This window comes from Marmota marmota, unplaced genomic scaffold (genome assembly GCF_001458135.2).
Source record: "Marmota marmota marmota unplaced genomic scaffold, marMar, whole genome shotgun sequence".
In the NCBI taxonomy this organism is placed as follows: domain Eukaryota; kingdom Metazoa; phylum Chordata; class Mammalia; order Rodentia; family Sciuridae; genus Marmota; species Marmota marmota.
Window position 1 is genome coordinate 14,203,416 of NW_025999968.1, and position 12,908 is coordinate 14,216,323.

At 36.4% G+C, this 12,908-nt stretch overlaps 1 pseudogene; it reads left to right on the forward strand.

Annotated features, from left to right (window-relative positions):
* The first annotated feature begins 640 nt into the window (after positions 1-640).
* On the forward strand, positions 641-1,033 carry LOC107136058 (annotated as a pseudogene).
* The last annotated feature ends 11,875 nt before the right edge of the window (positions 1,034-12,908 follow it).

Below are 12,908 nucleotides of genomic sequence, written 5' to 3' on the forward strand. Positions count from 1 at the left end.
AAATAAAGGCTGGGCGTTGTTAGAATGATAGTTTCTAAAATCAGTCTTTACAAGGACAGAGAGAAATACACACACTGGTAGCTTGTATTTATACCTGATATAGAAGAAAGAGGAGGGGGAGAGGAAGGAAGGGGAACAAATAAAAGAGAAAGAAGAAAACGGGTGATGATGAGGAAGAGAATAAGTGGAAAGGGGAGAAAGGAAGAAGGAAAGAAAAAGAAGAGGAAAGAAAGGAAGAAGAATGAAGTGAGGGAGAAAGTAGGTGAGATGGGGGAAGAGAGGGGGGAAGAAGAAGGAGATGGAAGAGGAAGAGGAGGATAAAAAAGGAGGGAGAAACACAGAGAGCAATGAATTCAAAGTTTTAAATTCTTAGCTTGAGGTATTATAAAGGATCAGGTGTTTTTATGATTGCTCTAAAATGTTTTTGTACTAAGATGATACAGATAAAATTCAAAGACAAAGTCCGATCGTGTAAGTTTGTGAAACATCATATAAATGATGTTTATCCTTATTAGGTCCCTTATGTAATAATTGTGCAAAGACATGGGTTCTCACAGTTGAAGTGAACATACTTAGGTGGATTCAAAAGATTTTGATTTCTCTGGTTTTCTAAACCTCATTAATCAGACAGCAACACAAGATGGCAGCCACCACGGGTTTGGGAATAAAGGTCCCTGGCAACTTCTGACTGCTGGAAGAATTCAAAGAAGGCCAGAAAGGAGTAGGAGAGGGCAAATTAGCTGTGGTATAGAAGATGACAAAGACATAACACAAGATGGACAGGGACAATAATTGGGCCTCCAAGAAAAATTTATGAAAACAAAATATACAGCCTTAAAATACCTCTCTTTGTAAGATTTATAACAAAAATTAATATGAATGGAGCTAATAATTCTAACGGAGTGGTGGACCCAAAATCCGTATCAGTACTAGCAAAATGGCAGAATTCACATAGCACAAAGTTGTTCTGCAAGAGCTGCAGTGCTTAATGATGTCTGAAGAAAATACGAAACTCCTGGAAGGACAGTGGTAAGTAATTAATCAAAAAATAAAACCACAGGCCCTCATCCCTGTTCCATTTAAGCAGTCTTCATTTCCCACCATAGTAAATTTTCTAGATACATCTTGTAGATCTCAAAGTACTGGAAAGGAAACTCCCATTCATAGGCAATTTATCTTAAGATACTGTAAATGATACCAACTTTTTGGTCCATTGAAATATGTAAGTTGTACTATTACAAATCATCCTGTCAAGTGTAACCACTTTCCATGTAGTTAAACTTCTGTGATCAAGAAAGTCTATTTAAGTTGATTCCCATCATAACCATTGGGGCACATCTAACTCATCTGTGAAAAGATACATCACACAATCACCTGGCTGCTGATTACTTGGCCTGGGGATTCTGCCTTCTCCCCCAACTCTCTTGCCTGCACCAGCCCTGGGACAGCCCTCCAGTGGAAGACTTGCTATAGTAGAGTAAAGGTTTCATGTCACAACGTGGGGACTACTGCTGGGTGTGGGGAGTGCTTTCCCTGCAGCCTGGTTTCTCTGTTAAGTCCTAAATGATGCCCCTTCCAAGCCATCATCATGCCCTATTCTTTTCCACTCCTATCCTTGGCTGAAGTATAAATTGGTAACCTCTGCCTTCTCTGAAAATGGCCTTCAGTGAGGAATTCAGGGTTTTCTCCATCTCTCTTCTCCCCCACTTTTCTCAAGGGGTGTTGTGTTTTCCCTCCTGCTCAAATCCCTTGTCCTACAATTCTATACCACCCTTCCTTGCTTTGGCCAGAAGCCATCAGGTAAGGTTGGAAAGTCTCTGCTCTCTTTCCATTAATTTTGGAAACGCATACATTTACTCTGTACCAGACTTGGAAATGAGTATTAGGTCCTGGGTTCTGCCACTCAGTCACCCTCAGCTGATGCCTCTTGGGCTCAGGTTTTCACAAGGTGAACAGGACAGTCACCAGGGTTACACAGACCTGCCAGAACTCATAGTCCCTGCTGGCTAGATCTGGAGAGAGGCCACATGTAAGTACTTGTAAGTACATAGGGTCCCTCTGGATTATTTCCTCTTCTTGTAACAACTTTGCTTTTAGACAGTGCAAAGGCACGAACGGGTTTTATTGGATTGCCTCTACCAACTATGTGGGTCTAGTATGAAATCTAACAACTGAAACCAGAGGAACCTGGACTTGGCAAAGACTCTGGGTTTTAGTGCCACTGCTTCCTACATGCTCAGCAAGGACTGAGGAGGAGCCTAGTGTTCACAGCCTATCCCAGAATAAACAGGCCTAGCCTCTTGGCACACTGATGCATCTTCCCACTTCCTGTTCAGGACCACTAAATGCTGAAATGTGGATGCATACTGAGACAAAGGCAATTCATGGTGTTCTGAGGGTTATTTAGTATTTGTGTAAAACTACCTTTTGAAGCAGCTACTATCAAGTCTGAAAAGCAATCTGTGTTCCCATTAATCTTTTTCCAGGAAAACCTTAGTTCTAAGGATTTAACATCCTGTAAGTAAAGTATAACAGTATTCCCTAAGTAGCCTTGTTGTGGTTTGGATGAGGGGTGTTCCCCAAAAGCTCAAGTGTGAGACAATGCAAGAAGGTTTAGAGGAGAAATGATTGGATTGTAAGAGTCTTAACACAATCAGTGACTTAATCCCCTGACAGGGATTATCTGAGTGGTAATTAAAGTGGTAGGGTGAAGCTGAAAGAGGTGGGAATTGAGGTGTGGCCTTAGAGTATATATTTGTATCTGGCAAGTGGAGTCTGTCTCTGCTTTCTGATCACCATAATGTGAGCTGCTTCTCTCTGCCACCTTCTCCTGCGATAATGTTCAGCCTCACTTTGAGCTCCAAGGACTGGAGCCGGCCTCCTATGGACTAGAGCTCTGAAACCATGAGCCTCCAAATAAACCTTTCCTCCTTTAAAATTGTTCTGGTAGATCTTTTAGTCACAGTAGTGAAAAAGCTAAGACAAGGCTTTGTATTGTCAGACAGTTGCCTGATTTTAATATAATAAAAAGTGTGCATTAATAATTTTTAAAATAGCATTAGGGGGGGATAGTACAGGATAGGAAAGGTAGCAGAATACAACAGTTACTAATATGGCATTATGTAAAAAATGTGGATGTGTAACCGATGTGATTCTGCAATCTGTATTTGGGGTAAAAATGGGACTTCATAACCCACTTGAATCTAATGTATGAAATATGATATGTCAAGAGCTTTGTAATGTTTTGAACAACCAATAAAAAAAAAAGAAAGGACTGCTGGGGATGTAGATCAGTAGTAGGACATCCTTGGATTTTACCACCAGAAATGAAATTAATTACTTAAAATATTAAAACTATAATTTTGTACTTATATAGCAAAATTTTTGCCTAGCTTGTGCAAAGCCTTGGGTTCGATACTCAAGACCACAAAAGAAAGGGGAGGGGCAAATTTATATTTTGTCTTCTCTTTTTTGTCACTAGAAATCTTCTTTTCTTTTAGATGACAAAGTTTAAATTATAACTGAAATTTGGATCACAGATTATGAAATTCTAAAGATCTATTTGAAAGGATTTATAGAAATTTTCTGTTGACCCTTTTACCATTATTAACTTTTAGATTAAAGACTCATTATTCAAAAAATCTTCAGGATCTTAATTTTTTTAAATATTTTTTTTAGTTGTTAATGGATCTTTATTATTTTTTTTTATATGCGGTGCTGAGAATTGAACCCAGTGCCTCACACATGCTAGGCAAGCACTAGGCAAGCTCTGAGCTACAACCCCAGCTGCTTAATTTTTAAATTAATAATTCTCAGGAAGGGAGCTAAAGGGTTTAGTTCAGTGGTACAGCACTTATCTAGCATATGCAAGGGCCCTGGGTTTGATCCCTAGCACCACAAAGGAACTATCTCGAAATAGGATAAAGAAGAGTTTTGCTTTTTTGTTTGTTTGTTTTTTATGTGTGTGTGGTCTGGGAATTGAACCTAGGCCCTTGGGCATGCTAGGCAAACACTCTACCCTGAGCCACATCCCCAGCCCTAAAGCAGAGATTTTTAAAATAAGAGCAATTTGAAGAAAATGCTTTTGTTAAAAAAAAAAGTGTTTATAAACCACAACTTGTGTCACTTTTTAACTCACCATTCTCAGAAAAGAACATATTTCTGATTTTTAAATTTGCAATTATAAGCTATTGATTAGGTAGAATTTTGGCCACTGAAGTTTGGTAACCACATACCCAAAGTTTGTGCATAGCAGGTGTATGTGTACATATATATGTGTATATTTGTGGGTATCCTTGTTTGCATGCATGCATATGTATATGTGTTACCAGTCAGAGATTTATTTGCTGCTTTATGCTATGTGTAAAATACAATAAAGCATTATATTATTAAAAAAATTAAAAAAATAGCATTAATCCTCCCATGCTAGCAGAAGCAGCCAGCTGGCTCTTGAGGCTGGTTTGTTCTTTGTTTGAAGATTCTGTGAGTCCTCCTGTAAAGTAGTTACCCTGCAATCAGTAACCAACTTTGTGATCCTGCCTCTAAATTTAGGTCATTGTCTCTTGATCTATAACCAGATCTCAACGTGTCCAGGGAACATAAAACCAAAATCTTACATGAGATGGGATAGTTGACAGTAAAAAAATTTAATATTTTATTCCTTCTTTTAGAAAAAAACTAAAAATAACATGTGAGAATGGAGTCCTGAAGTCCTAAGTTTGTGAAGAAGGACCAAACCATTGGACTTGGTAAAATTTACCAATGTGTGTACCTTCTCCAGAGATGTGTTGTTTAGTGTGCCAGCTCTAGCAAATGAAAGTCTTCTGACTCAAGATTGTCTTTTAAGGAAGATGTAAACCTTCCAATATTTGCATTGTAGAAAGAACAATACAAGTATTTATAGAGTAAGAAATAATGAAACAGATTTATTTTCTGCAAAATACTTCTCCAACCCATAACTATGTCTATGAGAAGACCCAGAGAGCACAGTCCCCAGAAAATCATGGAGAAGAGAAGAATCCCATTACCATAGAGTTCTGCAGAAGTCATCCCTGAAAGACCAGCATCAAGATAGGAAGTGCTGTCATTTAAGTGTCCTGACGTATTTCATAGAGTTGATGGATCCAAGAAAGAAGACTGTAATAGTGTCATGTGACTAATAGTTATTTAGTCAAACACTAATCTTGGTGTTGATGCGAAGGTATTTTTTTTCAGATGGGGTTACAACTATAGCTCATTAAGATTATCCTTGGTAATCAGCGCAAGCCTTGTCCAATCTGTTGAAAACTTTAAAGGCAAAATTAAGGTATCTGTGGGGAAGGAGAAATCCCAACTGAGGAATGCAGAGTTGCCTCTTGTCTGAGAATTTCTATCTGCAAGCCTGCCCTACAGATTTCAGACTCACCAGTCCCACAATCATAGATGTCAATTCCTTGATAACTTTTTTTTTCATTGATTGTTCTTCATTTTATTCTCAAAAGACCAAAGGAAGGATCAAACTCTGTGGTCACTTTAAACCTAGTGTGACTAGTGAGGGTCATTACGTGATAACAAAGAGGAAAACAGAATTGGAAATGCTTTACATTTTTCTTGACCCTTTTCGGGGGCAGCCCTTATCAGTGAAGTCACAGGTAGTCACCTTTCTGTTCTTTTCTTCTTCCTTCCTTCCCTGCCTCCCTCTCTTCCTCCTACCTATCTTCTTTTATTCTTTTTTTTTAATTCTTTGATATCTTGATCTCTCACTCTCTTTCAATTTCTCTCAAATTCCCGTCCTATCTCTGTATGAATCCCCATCTCTTTTCTCTTAGTCCTCTACTGTTCCTGGCAGATAGAGGGCAAATGACAGTCCTGGAGTTATATAAACATAACTGCTGTAATAGAAATCAAGCCCAAACACTTTATATCTTGGGGTAGGGAGGGGGAGCATGTGAGGAATAGACAACTCTAGATAGGGCAAAGGGGTGGGAGGGGAAGGGTGGGGGAAGGAGGTTAACAATGATGGTGGAATGTGATAGACATCATTATCCAAAGTACATGTATGAAGACATGAATTGGTGTGAACATATGTTATATACAGAGATATAAAAAATTGGGCTCTATATGTGTAATAAGAATTTTAATGTACTCTACTGTCATATATTTAAAAAATAAAATCAATTAAATATTTTTTTAAAAAATCAAGTCCAGAGGGATAATCAAAATATTCTGATAATTAGGAATAAATGGCAATGGCTTAAGATAGAGAATACTGTTGCCCTGGAAATTTGTGTACAAATTAAAACAAAAACTGGTTTGTGTATACTTAATATGGATTGCTATCACTATAATGACTACTGCTTCTCACCCACTACCCAGACCTGTTGCAATTCTAGATCAGCTTATCTGTGCACATTTTAATTAAAAGATAATGTGTCCTCCTTGACATTGCCACAAGTTTGTAATAGCAGTTTCACTATGGCTTTCCCCAGAAAGTCCTACAGCAATTTACCAAGTACTGTCCATTAGGAAAGAGGCAACGCCTTAGGCACTGGCTCTGGAACTAGTGTGTCATCATGAGAAAAATCAGATAGGGGACTTAGGTGTGTGGTCAGAAGTTAAATGAAACTTCAAGCTGAGTCCACATCAAAACAGACTTTGTGAGTTTGCAAATGCACACTGAGGTTATTTTTGTTATCTCTGAATGCATAGTTGGTATACACCTAAGCTGTAAGTAGCAGAATCCTAATTATCTGCTTCTGATCAATAAAGTCAAAGCTAATAAAATAAAAAGGGAGTACAGCTGGGTGCAGTGGCACACATCTGTAATCCCAGAGACTTGGAAGACTGAGGCAGGAGGATTGTGAGTTCAAAGCCAGCCTCAGCAAATTAGTGAGGCCTAAGCAACTCAGTGAGACCATGTCTCTAAATAAAATATTTTTTTTTATAAGCGCTGGGGATGTGACTTAGTGTTTAAGTGCCTCTGGATTCAATCCCTGGTACTCTCCCTCCCCCCCAAAAGGAGTATGTTCTGTCTTTGAAACTATCCTTTTTCTCAAACCCAATACTGAAACTTTGAAGGAATTGAAGAAATAAGTATCAATGTGAAAGTCTTGAAAAGATGTGAGGGTGGTGCTATTGCTTAACTTGCATCCCTCTAAAATATATGTTGATGCTTTAAGTCCCAGTATTTCAGAATGTGACCTTATTTGGGAAACAGGGTCATTTTAGATACAATTAGCTAATTTAAGGTAAAATCAGATTGGTGTAAGATGGAACCCAAATCTAACACGACTAGTGTTGCTATAAGAAGAAAGAGATGCAGAGAGAAAAAAATACCATGTTCAGACACAGAAACTCAGAGGAAGAACATCTTGTGACAAGGCAAGTAGCCACTGGTGTGGCACAACTTCCAGTTAAGAAAAGCCAAGGACAGAGACCACTACCTGGTGCTTGAGAAGAGTCAAGGAAGATGTTTTCTTAGGCTTTGGAGAACCAGGGCCCTAATGGGTTCTTGAGTTTGAGCTTCAGGCCTATAGAACTGTAAGGTGGTAAATTTGTACTTTTAGCCCAATTTGTTGTGCTTGGTTACAGCATTTCTGGGAAACTAATGTGTTATTCCTTTCTTTTGTTATTCCTTTCGGCTCATTTAATTCCCTTTTGCACTATTGAAAAACTAGATAGTTCTTAGTGATATTGGAATATCTCACAGATATTGATTCTATCAGATCAGCTTTATCAAATATGGATACTGGACTGAAGCAAATCAACAAAGCCTTTAGAAACTCATAGCAAATAGTTGAAATGAAGAATGATTCTTTTAAATCTCAGTAAGTCAAGATTATAAAATCAAATGTCTTTCACATGAAGGAGACAACAGTATCTTTTTTCACAACCTATTAACCTTTACGTTCACTTTCTAGTTCTCTAACCCAAGTCAGTCCGTGGGGATTTTGACCAGGTCACATTTCCACAGCACATTCCACTTGTCTAGTAAAGACATTTAGCTTATTGGACCTGGTGAGAATAATATGCAAAATACCCAAGAAGACAAATGTATACAAGTTAATGATCGATAAACCCCAACACAGGACAAATGACCAGGAAATAGAACTACTCATCTTACACTGAGTGTGCTCTATTCTGTGAGGCCATATTTGGGCACATGCAGCAGACATCCATTACTCAATGACAGTGGTGTGTAGAAGACTGGGCATGAGCATGTCCTAAAGGCAAAAGAAATTCGCATAAACAAGTGATCAGTATAGCACTCTTACATAGGATACCTGGTCCTCTTTCTTCTCATACCACATTGTTGCTTCTGTGAGACGTATGTCTGTGACAGCTTGACTGAGGAAATAAAAATTAGGAGACAAGTTGGCCTGCCCTCCTAGATGATTTGTAATATGTGATCCTTTCTGGAAAGAGACTACTACTTCTCCTTGGCAGAGATATCATAAAATGGGAATTGTTTATATTTTAATTTTGTTTATATTTGAATTATTTGTGTTTGAAATAGGATAGAATCCCTTCTTGGAGCTCTGATTTGGAACACAATACACACAAAAACTGACTGGTAATTAATTTTTACTTTTAAGATAATATTTAATTGGTTTGTTTCTGTAGTCGAAGATGGGCGATTGAAGTCATGTTACTTGATTTTGAAAAATTCATAGATCTCTCCCAAGGTTGGAGGAGTCAGGGTGTTTTTAACCAATGGTGGAGAATACAAAGCTTAGAATAACAAACTAAAAACAAAATTTGAAATGAAACCCCATCAGTGTATAAGAGAGAAAGATACAGAAGTGAAAATAAATGCCAGATGTTCTAAGCACAAGGGGTCAATGTGGCAAAGCTGCAGTTAGTTGTCTTGAGAGTACAATGAAGGGAGATTCATGAGAAGTAAAACTGATTGGAAAAAACAGTATGAAAGGAACTAACCAGGAAATAATTCAGAAGAGACAAGACAAACAAGTATTTTAAATTTGGAATTGGGTTAGATATTGTTGATTATGATTTTTTAAATAAGAGATTACCTAGAGAAGTATTTAAGCTTTCCCAAAAAGAACTAAAACTTTAAATATTTTACTTAAAAATTATGAACATTTATCTCAAATTCTAATATTTAATATAAAAAGTGGGGACACTGATTAAATGAGAGAGATGGTAGAAGTGAAGTGTTCTCTTATCTGGCTGCCCTCCTTACCATTATTGGCCACAGGTTTGGGGCCCTCTTTTGTTTGTGAGAGTTCTTATTAAGAGCAAGTTCATTCTTGTATATATATTTTTGCCATATATATAATATATATATATATATATATATATGAAAAGAAGAGATACATATATGTGTGTACTTCTGTTTTTTAAAAAAAATTTTAATCCCAAATATCTTCCTGAGAATAATGTTCCCTTAACATGCTGTGGAAAAAAATTAGGAGAATCTTATATATATTTATTTATTTTAAGGAATTCTAATTTCCACACCTACAATCTTTTTTGTAGATGGACATAACACAATGCCTTTATTTTTTATGTGGTGCTGAGAAGTGAACCTGGGTCCCGCCAGTACTAGGCGAGCGCTCTACCGCTGAGCCACAATCCCAGCTCCAATCTTGTATATTTTTAAAAATATTATTGACTTCAAAAGAACCCATTTTTTTTCAAAAATGTATTTGAAAACTGTAAAAAATAATTGTCATAAATTCTCCCATAAATAAGAGTAAAATTATGACATTTGCTGGAACTGGAGGCTATCATGCTAAGTGAAAAAACTCAATCCCTAAAATCCAAAGGCCAAATGTTCTTGATGACATACAGATACTAACACACAATAAGGTGGGGGTTGGGAGTGAAGTGCATTGGATTAGACAAGGGAAGGGGGGGGATGAGAATAGGAAAAACAGTGGAATTAATTGGACATAACTTTCCTACGTTCATATATGAATTCACAACCAGTGTAACTCCACATAATGTACAACCACAAGAATGGGATCCTCATTAGAATAAGTTATACTCCATGTATGTATAACATGTCAAAATGCACTGTACTGTCATATATATCTATAAAGAACAAATAAAAAATTAAATGGTTAAAATGTTAAATAAGTAAATTCTCCCATAGTTTTGATCACTTTTTAGTTATAAGTCTGTTGACTCATTTTTGCAGCCTCATTTTGATTCTTGGAACACAGACTAACTTGAATGCTTGAAATAGAAGAAAAGGTGTTTTGTTCATCAATTCTTCCTTGACTCTCTGGGAACCTAATAGTTTTACCCTACGCCTATTTGTAAGTGAAACCTAATGTTTCAGCTAAACCTATAGTGGTTTCTAAGGTTTCATGGAAATAGTATTTACTTTGGAAGATGCAGTGAGGATTTTGTAGGAAAAAGGGGAGAGTTGCATTTGCATGCTTTACAAACTTAATATAATTTCAAATTAGACATCTCAGTTCCACACTTTTCAAATCCATACAAAAATCACATAATTTTCCCTTGCTTCTAGCACCCAACTTTTCCAGCCTTCTTGGCTTTGGCATTTCTCACCACTTCTACCTTCAATTCTTAGTATATTTCTTCCTTGTCCTATTTTTCCCCCAATATAAGGTACAGTGAAATTTAGTATTTGATTGTAGCCTCACCATTTTCTCAGCATAGGCTACAACTTCCATATGCTCCATTTCTCTGAGAAGTCAAAAGGCATCCCATTACTATCTCTCACTATATTTTTTCTATTGAACTTTTAACTTTACATAATAGTAGAACAAATTTCTATGGTTATTCAGTTACGTATGTCTCTTATAACTCCATCTTAAGTATATAGTTTAAAGCCCTATTTTTACTATGGCTTCTCCATGGCACAGTATGGCAAACTTTCTAATATTACACAGATCAAAAGCTAGATTATGTTGCAGTAAGAAAGGAATAGAAAAAAATCTCAGTGATGGAGAAAAATCACAATGTATTTCTTGCTTATTCTCTATGTAAATCATGGGTCATCTGGAATTTTGTGCTTTTCCCCACTCTCCAGAATTTAGTCTGATGACATAATCATCATTCTGAACATTGGTGATGATAGTGGCTGAGGGAAAGTGTTATGGGGGGTCTGGTAACAATAATTGAAATCAGCTCAATAGTGACATACATAGTCTCCTCAGACCTCATTGCCCTTCTACAAAGCACATTATGCTAGATGTGCAGAAGATGGAAATGCAAAATTAATCATAAATACTACTAATGATTATCACACTGTTAGAAAAATTTCAACCTATCCTTTTATTCCCCACAAATGCAGAAGCGCAGGTCTAAAGTTTTGGTACTATTTCTCCCTTGTCTTCTAATTTTATTTCTTGTAAGAGAGTAACGCAATAGCTTTGCCATTCATCTTACTTCCTTTTTGTTAATCTCTAGTTTCCTTTTTCTAAGTATTATCAACAAAATATTTTATCCTTGCTATAGAGGAACCTGGGGTTGAAATTTAGCCAAATTCACTCTAAAATGTGGTTTGAAATCTTTTCTGCATAAAACTACTCTCAAAGTATTCAGGAGACTTTCAGTCTCTTCTCATTAATATGAAGAGCAAGGAAGGCTACCAGATATACATTTGTGGTGAAAAGAAAACAATTACTTTTTGTCACTTGCATTATTTAGTTTATTTTTGAGGATAAACAGAAGTAATTCATGACTGGGTTATAATTTATTTAAAAATTTCCCCTTCCATTTATATAGAAGTGATTTGTGGCTGGTATCATGGTTTATTTATTTGTACCAGAGCATCCAATACTGAATTGCACATAGTAGGTGGCCTCTAATTGTCAATTGTATGCTGAGACACTGATTGATTGCTTTCTATAAATGTTTAAAGAGGCCAGCAGAATCAAAGACTTCATTTTTTATGCATAGACTTCTCCTCTAAGAATTTATAATTGCTACCAATACTCAAGTTTATAACACATTTTCATAGGCAGTTTTACACCTAATTATCACAGCTTTATAAGAATGTACTATTTTCTCAAATTTAAAAATGGAAAAAACAGCTTCTCAAGAAGATTAAATTTCTTTCCCAGATCTAAGTGATAATAGTTGTCAGGGAAACCTGCAACAGGAACTTGTGTTTTGTGAATATAAATCCAATATTCTTTTGCATTAACTAACCTGTTTGCTATATTCTTTAAGCCAGGTATATTGGTTAAGATTAATTAAGCTACAGATAACAACATCAAAAACAGGAGAGAAGTTGTCTTTTATTTATGCCTTTATCTGGAGGTGGGCATCCTTGAGCTGCTATAATGACACTACTGAATTCTCAGAGATCAAGCACGTATATTTCTGCCTCACCATTCTAATATCTGGCTGTCATTCATCAGTATCATCTAGATATCAATGTCACAGGGATATCAATATAATATAGGTATCAATATCATCTAGATATCTCAGATTTCCAAATATCACCTCCTTGTTGAGTTACATAGAGAATTGTGAAGTACTGCTGAAAATGATCTTTCCTCTTTGAGCAGCTCTTTTAAGCAACATTCTCTGAAGTCCCCTATAACACTTCATCTATTAAATCCTATCTACACAGAAAGACACCAAACCACAAAGAAGGACAATAGAGGAAGAAAGAAACAAAGAATTAACAAAACAACTAGATACAATGTAAAAGAATGTCAGATTTGTGTTTCATTTATCAATAATGACTTTGAATTTAAATTGATTATACTCCCCAGTTAAAAGATATAAACTGGGCTGGGGATGTGGCTCAAACGGTAGTGCTCTCACCTGGCATACAAAGATGTTGTGTCTGCCGAAAAACTAAAAAATAAATATTAAAACTCTCTCTCTCTCTCTCTCTCTCTCTCTCTCTCTCTCTTTTTAAAAAAAGATATAAACTGGTTGAATGAATGAAGATAAAAAAGCAAGCAAAAAAAAAAAAAAAA